The sequence below is a fragment of the Uloborus diversus genome, chromosome 2, assembly GCF_026930045.1.
Source record: "Uloborus diversus isolate 005 chromosome 2, Udiv.v.3.1, whole genome shotgun sequence".
Classification (NCBI taxonomy): domain Eukaryota; kingdom Metazoa; phylum Arthropoda; class Arachnida; order Araneae; family Uloboridae; genus Uloborus; species Uloborus diversus.
This window is the reverse complement of record NC_072732.1, coordinates 163,959,005-163,972,212: the sequence shown is the minus strand read 5'-3', so window position 1 is coordinate 163,972,212 and position 13,208 is coordinate 163,959,005. Positions and strand designations below refer to the sequence as shown.

The 13,208-nt window shown below is 34.3% G+C and overlaps 1 protein-coding gene across 4 annotated transcripts in view; it reads left to right on the top strand.

Annotated features, from left to right (window-relative positions):
- The window catches only part of LOC129216119 (cAMP-dependent protein kinase catalytic subunit alpha-like), a 315,436-nt gene that overhangs the window by 208,197 nt on the left and 94,031 nt on the right, over window positions 1-13,208 (top strand). The window contains exon 3 of one of the 4 annotated variants that reach the window (XM_054850273.1): window positions 491-544. The exons of the other annotated variants lie outside the window; for them this stretch is intronic. The gene's annotated coding sequence lies outside the window, so the exon portion shown is untranslated. The remainder of the gene's footprint in view (window positions 1-490; window positions 545-13,208) is intronic. 4 annotated transcript variants of the gene reach the window in all.

The window sequence follows — 13,208 nt, the reverse complement described above, 5'->3', positions numbered from 1 at the left end:
AAACAGGTTTTTTTGCTCGAAAAAAAAACAATTTTTAGACCATGGGTCTATTTTTCGTCAGTAGCCTGCACGATAAGCTTTAAAATAAGGGATAAATCAAAGAAATCGATCAAGAATTGAGGAAAATCTCGCGTAGAAATCAAAAACAGGCTACAGAAATAGTATATAAGGATAGTATGCTTAAACAGTTTTATCTCATGCTTCAATATTGGCGCAGCCAGGGGAGAAGCTTTGGGTTAAAGCCCTCATAGAACCAGATTTTAACACAAAATGCCAATCATAATATGGTAGTTCATATCATAAATCATAATATGGCTGTGATACTGTGTTTCAGTTTCAGTTATTACTGGATTATCTCAAGTAAAATAATAGAAGTTTTACGTTAGTGTACGCAGAAGAGCTCGAAAAGAAAAAGGGGATCTCACATAAGAACGTTTCGAAATTGAAGTCCTAAAACAGCAATTATATAGACCATCTCTTTTTACATTAGGGGAAGGAATGAAGTTCGGAACTTTCTAGAGGAATTTGGAATACGTTGAATGGGGTAAGTACTTTAAACCAATCACCCTCTCCTTGAAAGGGCTCTGGATCTGCCCCTGCCATGCGTAGTGCAAAACACGACCTAGCTTCATTGATTTCCTTACATATTTTTTTTTCTTTGAAATACATTAATAACTTCTCGCTTTATTTCTTCCATTCAGTTTCTGTTTCAATCTAAAGAATCCAGAGAATCTTTACTTTACTTTTAATAAAATATAAAAATATGTAAAATTAATATCGTTTAGAGAAAACTAATAGGAAAACCTAAGAGTAAAATTATATTCACAGGGTAAATTTTAATTTTCCTTTGATATAAACCGCGCCGCTCTAAAGTTATTTTTTCCACCAAGTTTTTATTATTAAAGTATTTTTAATACTCTGAATAAATAATTAATTCAATTTATCAAAAATTTTGAAAGTAGAAGAATCCTTTTACTTTCAGAGAACTTTAAATTATACGAACACTTATGCAACGAAAAACGTTCCTAAATTAGTTTTTTGCCATGGCTATTAAGAAGGCTGAGAGCTTATACTCTCGCGATGCTTTTGCTAGGTCTTGAAACTTTGGAGCGTAGAAAAGAATTCCTTCTTAAAAGTGAAAGAAAGCAGGGATTAAGGAGGGGGGAATTAAAAGGGTAGATTTATATTCATACTGTTCCGGTCTTTTGTTCCGTTTTCTAACTCAGACTCAATTGATATTCATTTGATTTATTATACTTCCCTATGCATTGCATTTAATTGTTCTTATGAGAAGTTTCAGGTTTATGCTTTTTGATGTTGTGATGAAAGTTGGAGATAGAGATAACGCATACAAAAGGGCAATTCCTTTCAGTCAGGGAGCCTGTAGCCCAATAGTCCTGTAACTAATTCAATTACATTTTGAAAAATTCCTAAGCAATATTTAACGCCTTTTTTTCCCTCGGTAAAATACGTATCTCATGAAGTTCGTAAGCGTTACTGTTCCAGCATAGGAACAGTATTAAGCGGTCTGTTCCAGCAAGGAAAAGCAGAGTAATCTTCCATTTTAAGTTGGTGCTCTGTCACTTAAAATTATCTTATTAAATTGGTTTTGAATGTTGCACGTTTTTGCTGTAAAGTTTCTGTGCAAATTTGGTTTTGAATTTGTGATATATACTGAAAACATAATATTTAAATTTACAGCAAAATTTTTAAACATTTAAGTTTAGTGCATTATTTAGAATTCTGAATTTCTAAAATAGCTGAAAATTGTTTTCTCAATGAGATAAATGTGGTCTTCAAAATGACCTTTACGGTCCATCTGAAAACAGAATTTTATCTTTTTGGAAGAGGAAATTTTTACGTGTGCAGTTGAATTTTACTTAAGACTTTCTTAAATAATAAATTTAATCCAGTATTATTTTTTCCTGTTCGCAGTTATTTATTTATTTATTTATTTTTTTGGTATGGATCTTGACTGCTTTGCTATAATAGGCTGAGAACTTCACCCACATGACACGTTATATTACTACGCAAATAAATTTTCATTCTTTCCTCGTGTAGTTTCATTTGTAGTTGAATTCCTTTTGCACTTTTAAGGAAGATTTTGAAAAATAAATACTTATGTTGCACTTTGTCTTAGGGGATGTTCATAAATGATGTTGTATTTTGAGGGGAAGCGGGGGGGGGGGGGGTCATGAATTTGTGATAGTTTGTGACAGGGGGGAGCTAGAGGGTAACACGAAGAGTTACACCACGCATTTTTTGTAACAATGTGCTTATTGAAAACAACGTAACATGTGACAAAGGGGAGAGGGGTTTAGTTAAAGTGTGACCTTTTGTAACACAAGGGAAAAGGAGACAAATTTGTTGAATAAAAATGACGTCATTCACACACAGACAACCGCTTATACAAGATTTTATGTTGAAGATAGCTCCCTACTATAAATATTTTCACAAGCTGAATTATTACTCAGGCTGTAAAAGGAGTTGTACTAAAAGGAGATTCGTGTTTGTTTATGAGAAGTATTCGTATTTCTTTATCTTGAGTTTCAAGACAGGCATTTGTCAAAATGTTAGTTTACAATAAGAAATACGAAAATGCCTTTCTTTGCGACAAAAGGTAATTGAAAAACATCTAGTTAAATTAGGAATTACTATAAAATTAAAAACGTAATATTCAACATTAAATTAATAGTTCTTGTCTTTAACAATGCATTTTTAATTTCGAATAATCGATGACTAAAATTTATTTACTACTCAGTAAGCAAAGATGAATAACAAAGCCATGATATATTCATACCATATTACACAATCAGCAGCAGAATGAATACTATTTTCTTAACACCATCTTGAAAGATCATTTCCTAGAGCACTTTCCGTAGCATTTCTTGAATACGAAATGCATTCCTGAACGACTCTTACTACCTCCATCTACCTTATAGAACTTTTCATCTGTAGAATTGAACATGAATTATTTAAGTTACACCGTACCTACACTACTCTACCTATTGCACTCTCTGATGTTTCAATTGAGTCCATTCAAGCAGAATTGCATTTGCATTTTAAAAGAACAGCGAAGAGTAAAATGGGATAAAAAAAACTTCTAATGGGGAAAAAAGAAAGTAAGAACATAATTTTAGGTGGGTTTTTTTTTTTTTTTTTTGTTTTTGTTTTTGTTTTTTTTTTTTTGTTTTTTTTTGTTTTTAGAAAAGTAAAAAAAATAAATATAAAAAAAAACATTCAGAAGTTGGAGTTTGTTTAGTTGCTGTTCATTTTCTTATATTCTCTCAAACTTGTTAAGCTTGAAGTTAAGAAAAGATGAAAGAAAGAGAAAAGAGAGAGAGACAAAAAAGATTAAGATCTTTTTCTTTTTCCTTCTCGCCCTGTCTTTTTTTTTTTTTTTTTTTGTAATCAAAAACAGTTTGAAGTCGTTACAAGCTGATTTTGCATCTGTTGGTGAAACAATGCCAAAGCATATTGGCTGCAAATATGATTCTAAAAAAAAAAAGTAACGAACACACAAAAAAGCAGTAGTAAGGTTTCTTCTTTTCATTTTCAGAAAGAAAACTGCTGAAATATTTTGTGTTCGCCTACAAGTTGAAAGTGTTCCTTCAGCCCTTCATCAGATCTGGGCACTTTTTTTTTTTTTGCAACCCCCCCCCCCCCCCCCACCCACCCACACACACAAAAATTGATCTAGAACTGTAAAAAAGTTTTATAAGGTTTTAAAAATAATTATATTCATTTGCTAAAATGCTTTTACCGTAATGAGCCGAACACTACAAATTGCGCTTAGGTGTCCATTCACTGGTCGGTCTACCCTACGCCCATATTTTTCTTGGGGTGGTGCGAGAAGGGACTGAATTTACCGATTCCCTTTTTAAATCTTTCAGGATCAACTTAAAATTAATTTCAGTATCGGAGTCCACTATTAACCAATACAAGTTTTAAACTAATACAGTATTATGATGGGACTGACATTTATATTACTTTATTTATGCATATTAGAGGAAATTTTTGTTCTGATATAATTTTTTGAGAAATCACGTGATTCTCATAGGCAATATTTTCGTTTTCGGCTTTAAAAAGTAATGTTTTTCTGTTATCATCTTCATCATTACTCTCTATTTTGTCCAAGTATTTCTCTTAGAAACATTTAAAAACATAAATGCTAAAAATTTAAACGCGTACGACAGCTTCCCCTACTAAAGACGTTTTGATCTCAACCTGCCCAATTTCTCATTAATTTTGATAAACTCAGTTTCATTTAACTTCATTTCGCAAAACCAAAAACACTACTAGCGATACATTTTAACTCTAAGAGCGAGGGCTTTTCGAACACGAGCGAAAACTGAACACGATGTCTATGTTCCACATTAATTCTCATTCCTGTCAACGCGGGAAATATATTCAATAAAGAAGCGGGCTCTTCAGATTCAGCTCCCGTGACAAAACTCTTGCCATAAAGTCGCGAAAAATATCGCTGATCGTTACCATAACAGCCTGGCACTGGCATAGTCTATTAATAGAAGGCAGTAAAATTTGCATTCTCGTTTAATAAGTGCAGAGAGCGGTTTCTGCCGTGTTCTCAAAAGTGATTTTTGTTGTTAGTTTCGAATCGATGCCACTTCCGAGAGATTTACCACGAGATTTTTCAAGATTTTCCTCGACTATCTTGCTTCGAAAATTAGCTCGTGGAGTAGCGGTTGCGATTTGTGTGTTTCGGCAAAAAGGAATGTAATCCGTTGAGTTGCTTCCGGAAGGGCTTGAGATTTGTTTTGCACTAACTAGAAATGCCAACAAAATTAATTCTTATTGTAACGTTTTAGGCACGAGTAATGTCGCTCTTTTTAATGATAAATTCATCAGAAGATCGTTCATTGTTTTGACCCGTTTAATGAACTCGTTGATTGAAACAATTTCGTTCATTTAAAAAAGACATAAAAATTATTAAAAATTTCATTAAAAGCTAGTAAATATAAATAATCAAACATTATACATTAATTAAATTATAAATAATTAAATACTCTGTACAGTTGGCTATAAAAATACTAAAACTTAATTAATTAGCTTACCAGCGTATACAAGCTGGCGATGAAAAGCTGAAAAGCAAGTGATATGGAATGCTTACGCAAAACTAACGATGTGCTTACTTGTGTAATACAGTGAAACCTCTTTAAGCGACCTCCCCTCGGTTCCGTAAAATTTCGGCCGTTCAAGATAGCGGCCGATTTAAAAGGTTTTCGTTATAGTTGCAATATAATTGTTATTATACTTAATATAAGCAAGTTTAACACATGAAATGAAGTTTGCGACCTTTCTAAAGAGGAAATAGCAAATTATTAAATTATTGTTTCCCTTTTTCAAATAAAGGATACAATTAGTGACTTAAATTTTTACTCTTTTCCAACAATTGTTTTCAAAGTCATTTTTCAATTCAAAATGTATAGCTCTCTCCAATTTATTTGTCATTTTTGTCATTATATCTGAATTTTCGATGATTTTATCTATTATCCTTAACATCACTTCAGTTGAAAGTTGAGTTTTCTGATTATTGCAAAACGTATTAGTGAATTGATCGTCAAAAGCCGAATTAGCATCTGCAAAGCATAAAAACATTTTTCTTCAATAAATGTTAATAATGCACGCATCGAACAGATAAGTTACTTTTAACCAATTCCCCCCCCCCCCCCCAAAAAATTGGATTAAAAAAAAATCTTTTTTTTGCTGAGTCGTTAACCAGAAGACGTTTCTCTCAATCGGCGCTGTAATTACAAATCCCCCCATTGCTGTTCCGTACTAGAAATATTTTGAAGTATTACTCTATTAATTCTTTCACTGCTTTTCATGTTTACATTGTTTAGAATTTTAATACGTTGCCCGAGATTCATTAAAGATCTTCGACAGCGTTGTTTGCATCTCAGATTACACATATACACTGACCAATTTATTAAATAAGTATGAGTAACATTTTTACTCCAAAACTGTTGAAATTCGTTTACCGCCAATCTTGAACTGAAGGCCTAATTTGCTGTAAGCCATCTTGAACTAAATGGCTGTAGATTAGAAACCGAAAGTGAATAAATTTTCCTGAAAAATTGGGATGGGCGCATCCACTCAGCGGCCGTTCAGAAGAAGGATGGGTAGCCGTTGCTAGAGGTGTTTTTAACATTAAGTCTGTGGACTTAAAAAATCCATGCCTTAAAATTATGGCCGTTAAGAGGGGTGACCGCTCGAAGAGGTTTTACTATATATGCCTAACCAACTAATAAAAATAAAAAAAGAACGAGAGAACAAACTGAAATAAAAGTACTTCTAGTGCAGTGTTCTAACCTTTCACTTTTAAAGAGAAGGAATGTGCTTAGTGGGGTTTAAATAAATAAAAGAGAAGGAATGAACGAAGTTTGGCAAGAGTACTATTAGTGTATCAGTACAGTATACCAAATTACAAACTTTTCACGGTTCAAAAGAACGGGCATTCATATTTTAGAAGATCGTATTGCACTCTTCATTTTAAGGTCTTTTAGAGACGTTCGTTCATAAACGATTCATTCCTATACCATTTTGAAACGTTTACAAGTTTATTTAGACTAAAAGTGAACGTTTTATGCATTATAATGTTAGCTTTTTCTTGAAACAGAAACATTTTGCAGAAAGAAGTAGACTTATATGTGTTTTATATAGCATTCAGATAGTATACGATTTTGGTTTAACACAAAACAAGAAGCAAACTTTTAAGAAATAAGAATTTTAGAAGAATAAGTAGAAATAGTAGAAGTTATTTCCACCATTATTACTTATGTAAAATATCATAGAAAATCACAAGGATTTTTTTTTAAATTTATTTCAACGCTTTAGTTTTCAGCAAAATGTTCATGTGAAAAAAATTGCTTCAGGTTTGATGTATTTATTATGTTACTTTGTTACTATCTTCCAAGCCTTTGCAATGAGATAATGTAACATATTGGAGTTTCAAAAGTAGGCTCAGTAAAAGACATGTTACCTTACTCAATAGTATTAGGGGTTATTTAAGGGATCAATCTACATTTTTACTTTAGCAATTACGCTAATCCATTGAAATTCAATCGCAAAAGATTGAAATTCCCTCGCAAAAGGGATGCGAGGTGAGAAACTAAATTCACCAGCTTACACAATTTCTTCAGAGTTCATATAAAAATGTTCCCTTTTTAGCCTACTTTCCCAGTAAAAGTCAGAAAAAGAAGAAAAAAGCATGAAAGAAGGCTTAATGCATCTTAAAAATATCGCAAAAACCAAAAAAAAAAAAGTCAAAAATAAATAAAATAATTACATAAATATCGAAAAATTAAAAATTGGAAAGTAGGGTATTGAGAGGGTGTAAGATGTCTGTCGGTTTGTCTGTCCCCCCCCCCCCCCAATAACATTTGAATGAATAGTCCGATTCGAACAAACTTTTTTTTGTTCGAAAGATCTCGGCGATGACACCTCATTCCCATATTTCACTTTTTGATTGAACTATTTTTTGTTCAATTTCGAACAGTTAAAAAAAACTTAACATTAGCGCCTACGGGGAAATTTAAGGCAATTCCGAACTGTGAGGCGAATTTTCTTCAAACTTTGTAGGAAAAAGCTTCTGATGAAAAACTTTTAATAAAATATATTTTTGATTTGAACAATTTTCTGTTCAATTTTGAACAGTTCAAATCCCTTAACATTAACGCCTACGGGGAAACTGAAAGTCAATGTAGATTCCGTACTTGAAGGCGGATTTACTTCAAACAAATTTTGTTGGAAATAGCTCTTGACGCCAAACTCCAGACTCCGACTACGAGAAATTAGGGGCACCTGACTCCGACTCCTGTACCCGACGATTAATCGGACTCTGACTCCCCGACTTCGACTCTGACTTCGTAGCTTTGGCAAAAATGTATACACGGACGACAAATGACTGACTCTGATTCTTGGATATTCTACTCCGACTCCACAGCTATGATTTTAACTGTGAAATACTTATTGTTTATATGACATGTTTTTATTTTAACGCTAAAGTTTTAATTTAGGTATTCGCTACTCCAGAGCTCGAATACGCTACCTTGCTGTGATTTATAAAACTGCCGAAAAAACTACAACATTGCGTTCCACGTGTTCATTTTGGGCAAAGCAAACAGTTTGTTATGTGCATTTTTTTTATTTGCGTAATTCATCATTTGAAATCGTCATCCGCAACAGCGTAACATCAAAAATATCTGATATAAACTGTGAGTACACATTTTATTTATCTTGTTCTGAGAGAATTTGAATAAATATCAGTTTTTCAATTCGATGAAAAAAGCGGACTTAACAACATTGACTGGACACCATGCTGAAAAATTACTGCTTTTTCTTAACCTAATTCCACATAAATGATTTAATAACCTTGTTACTATAGCATCCAACTGAAATGGACAGTATGCAAATAAATGTTCTTGAAAACATTTTGGCAGAACAGATTGAAAAATCCAGAAAGAACGTTAAGAATTAGAACAATAAAAAATAAAAGCTTGGAACTTTTATCGCTAAAATATCGCGCCTGTCATAATCGGTGGAAGAGTTTCGCCAAAAATCTGTTTATAGGGTTATGGTTTTAGTATTGTGTGAAAGAATAATGTATCTTGACAAGATTTCGCATATCAGTTAAATCATTTCCATGACGAATGAATTAAATGCATGATGATTTCCTTTGATATCCAATCATACAGTCATAGAAAATTATCTAGAGTTAAATGTTACTCTTGGCAGTCTGTCACGTAAATGCACTATGTGACAAAAATGTCAACAAATCCCGGAAATGTCACAAAAATGCCAACAAATGCCGGAAATGTCGCGAAACTAGACATAATATGTACTAATGTATAGAAAAAACAGTACAAAATGAAAATGCTGTTCGAAGCGAACCAAAAATTAATGAATACCGAATTCAACATCGTGAAAATGGCTGCTTCAGAACAACTTACTGTGAGTTCTGCATTAATTGTTTACTTTCGAAATACTTTTTGATTTCTCATCTCTTTCTGCATGGGTCAGAATAACCAAAAGACTTTCAAAAATCTTTTCAAATGAATAAAGAACAAAAAATCATACATGCGAACAAAAATTTCTGTCATTTCCTAAGTTTAGAAGCAATTTATACATTACGGCGTGCGTTTGTTTTAGTTTTTTCATCCGCCATTAGACAGTGACTGCAGCGTCCCCTATAGTTTGTTGGAGTTGCGAATTCAGTTTTCGGCGAATAAACTCGAAGTCATTTATGTTTTGACATAAAGATATGCGCAGACGATTTTTTTTTTTTTTTTTTTGAGCAATCACGATTGCTTATTGTTCTCACTTGACCGTTTTTGGCGTCCGTGCCTTTTTCAGCTTGGACCAGGCCTGCAGCACCACCGCACAGTGGTGCCAGAGTGGAAAAAATTCGATTTTCGAAAGCGCTTATTTCGATTATCTGGTGTATGATTCTCACACTATATAAGATACAGGATATAGGAACGGCATGATTTTTTCCGCTGTATCGAGGGTATTCCCATTAATTTAGGCTCAAAGTCAGAATTATGTAAGTTTGACCAAATTCCACCCTACTCAAGATGGGTGATAAAAAAGTGTAAAAGCGTTAGAAAAAAATAATCAATTTTCCCCCTGTTCTACGATGGTCAATTAAACCTCTCATCAGTCAAACAGTGCAAAAAAATATTACAGCGCTTTACAACGTTATAAGTTACGAATTTTAAATTAGCATTGAGAACAGCTAAGATAACAAAAAAAGCTCCGGCTTCCTCCGCGATGGGGAAGGTTATTTATCAAACTAGGGGTGCTTAAGTAAACATTAGAACACAAATCACCTGCCTTTATCTGCCTATCCGATCATAACACAGAAAAGAAAGGAAAGGGTTAGAGTACGTATTTGTTTGTTTCACTATTTTGTTAATAGAATTGGCTCAGACAAAACATTTCCCCCGTCAAAACCTTTTTATTTGAGTTCAGTCTAGTTGCTAACGTTGTCTAGTCATGAGCTCTATCAAAATTAAATACCGTGATTTGTGTGAGTGCTTGTGGAGTGGTACAAATTTCGACGTATTCCTTCTACAAAAAATCACCCTGAACTTGACGAAGGAAACATTTCTTTAATGCTGACAGCTCTTAGCAAGAGTTTCTTGCATCATTTCAATTAAAAAAAAGATAAAGTAAATCGAGACAGGGAGAGGTTCAAAAAATTGTACAGCAAGTGGATGGAAAATGAATACGTTTTCAACATACCGGAGCAGGAATCTACAGGATGTGTTGGGAGACCAAGTAAAGACTTTGATGATTCTGGTGAACGAAGCAAAAAGAATAAAATACGTAAACTTCAAGCATCGTACCAACAAAGCTTGATTAACGCAGCTGCGACACATGAAAAGCACGATAAACCCAAAGCTTTGTCAGCCGATCAAGCATTAGCAATATTTCTCCAGGCCAATCTGACAAAATATCAGTACGAGGTGATTCGACAAACACTAAAAGACCTTGGATGCCATGTTTTTCCAAGTTATAAAAAATTAATCATCTCAAAGAAGCAATGCTACCCTGATAATATGTTAATTAGTGAAACATCTGCAGCTGTCCCTTTGCAGAATTTGCTTGACCATACAGCTAAACGAATTCTGGAAAAAAAACCCTAGAAGAACTAGAAAAATTAAATGAACATGAATTAATATTGACAACGAAATGGGGATTCGACGGTGCCTCAGGTCAAAGTGAATTTGCCCAAAAATATTCGATCAGCAATAACGAAATAAGTGACTCGAATTTATTCATGACGTCCATAGTTCCTCTGAAGCTCACAATTCCAATTGATGTTGATCAAAATAGATCGATTTGGGTAAACGGCCGACCTTCTTCAACAAGACATTGCAGGCCCTTGAGATACAGCTTCCAGAAAGAGACACTTGATTTGGCACGAGAAGAAAAAAAAAAAGGTTGAAGAAGAAATAGAAAAGTTGGAAATTACCCAAGTTGTGATCGGCATTAATGTCATCCGTATTCGACACACGTTGGTGATGACAATGTTGGACGGCAAGGTTGCTCAAGCCATCACAAATACAAAGTCTGCAAGTGCCTGCTACATATGCAGTGCTTTACCTTCGGAAATGAACGACTTAGCAAAAATCCAACAGAAACCTCTTAATGTGAATGCTCTCGAATTCGGCATCTCTCCATTACACGCCAGAATCATGTTTATGGAATACATCCTTCACATTGCATACAACAAAAAATTCGAAAAATGGAGGACTACAAAAGACACAAGAGACATGCACGAAAGCGAAAAGAAACGTATTCAACAAGAGTTTCTTGAGAAAGTCGGCATCAAAGTGGACTTTGTTAAGCAGGGTTGCGGATCTTCAAATAATGGCAACACAGCCAGACTTTCTTTCAATGATTGCAAGGTCACAAGTGCAATAACGGGAGTCGACGAAATTCTAATCCACCGGATCGCTCCCATTCTGGAAGTCATAAACAGCAATGCAATGATTGACCCAGAGAAATTCCGACTATTCTCAAAAGAAACAGCAGAGCTAGCCATTAAGAAGTATTCACGGTACTACATGCCATCCACAGTACATAAGATTTTGTTACACGGTGCTGAAATAGTGCAGAAGTCAATTCTCCCAGTCGGAATAATGTCGGAAGAGGCACAAAAAAGTAGGAATAAAGATTACAAGGCATTCAGGATCACCAGCTCGCGAAAAATGTCTCGTATATCCACCAACGAAGACGTGTTCCACAAGCTACTGGAGACTTCGGGTCCTTTTATTACGAACATTAGACCCGAACCAAAGAAAAAGCATCTGGAAATCAGTGAGGCAGCTAAGGAACTGTTAATCTAATTTCCTTGAATTTGAATTGGTATGTATTCTTTCAATTTAAACAACTATTGACTAAGAATCTCAAACTTTACTATTTTTAAAACTATGCGGGTCTTTAAGCTTCCTTGAAGGAATCATTTTAAGCAATATTTAATTTAAATATATGCTCAAAATACTTGTTGCAACTTGTTTTTATGAGTCCAACCTGTTTCGGAAATTAAAAAATATATATATATTTCCAATAGTCTTTCATTTCCTAGTTAGTTATTTAATTAACTTCAAAATGTCAATAAAAACAGTTGAAATTTATGTATTGTAACGGATTCGGTGCGACTTCCACTTTCTTGAAATGAAAACACAGTTCTTGATAAAAACACAGGAAATTTATTTACACTATGTACAGGAAAGATCTTCAACAACTGCTAAATTATTCATCAGCAATTAAGCAATTATCACACAACACCGTAAACTCAACGTTTACACACGTATTTACTTCCAAATACGAAAACAACACAGCGAAATGCCTCGCTATAAACAGAGCAAAATGCTCTCCGTTCGAAATATCAAACGAAAACTGTTTATCCATCGCTAACGGCTTAAATACACCGAAAAGAATTTTCTCAAATATTCCACACGCTTCTCGAAATGCGTTGACCGTTATCAAATTTTATCAATGAACATAAAGGGAATAGGGGTCGTATATTTTAGCCATATGAAAAAGGGGTTGTATATTCATTACGGGAAACTATTTACAGGTTACGTTCCTACAATAATTACTATTTACAGAATTTGTAACATTGCCCCCTTCCCAAGGACTGCACGTCCCGGGCAGTACAATCCCCAGAAAGGGTGCCAAACTTCTATCACAAGTTTACAAATATACACATTAATTAATAACTAACAGATACAGAAAACACAATAATAACAAGAAATATTACTAAACATTAAAAGCAAAAATTATCTACAACTTTTATGTTATCAACCATGGTTGTTTACGTAATACTCATGAACTATGGCCATAGTATGGGGCTAACCGATCATAATGTACAACCCTAGGTTTTGCATTAGGTGATTTTTGGATCCTCACTACGACGTCATTTAGTCGGTTAACGACTTTGTAGGGTCCATCCCAATGCGACTGCAATTTGGGTGAAAGACCTTTCCGTCGGATGGGATTCCATAACCAAACCCTGTCGCCTTCGTTGAATTCATGTCCAGTAGACCTTGTGTCGTATCGGGTCTTCATCTTCTCCGCCGCGATGTTGATTCGCTCTCGTGCGAAGTTATGAACGTCTTCCAACCGGGCCTGGAGATCCTGGATGTACTCCTCAGGCGATGAAGGCGCATCCGGAG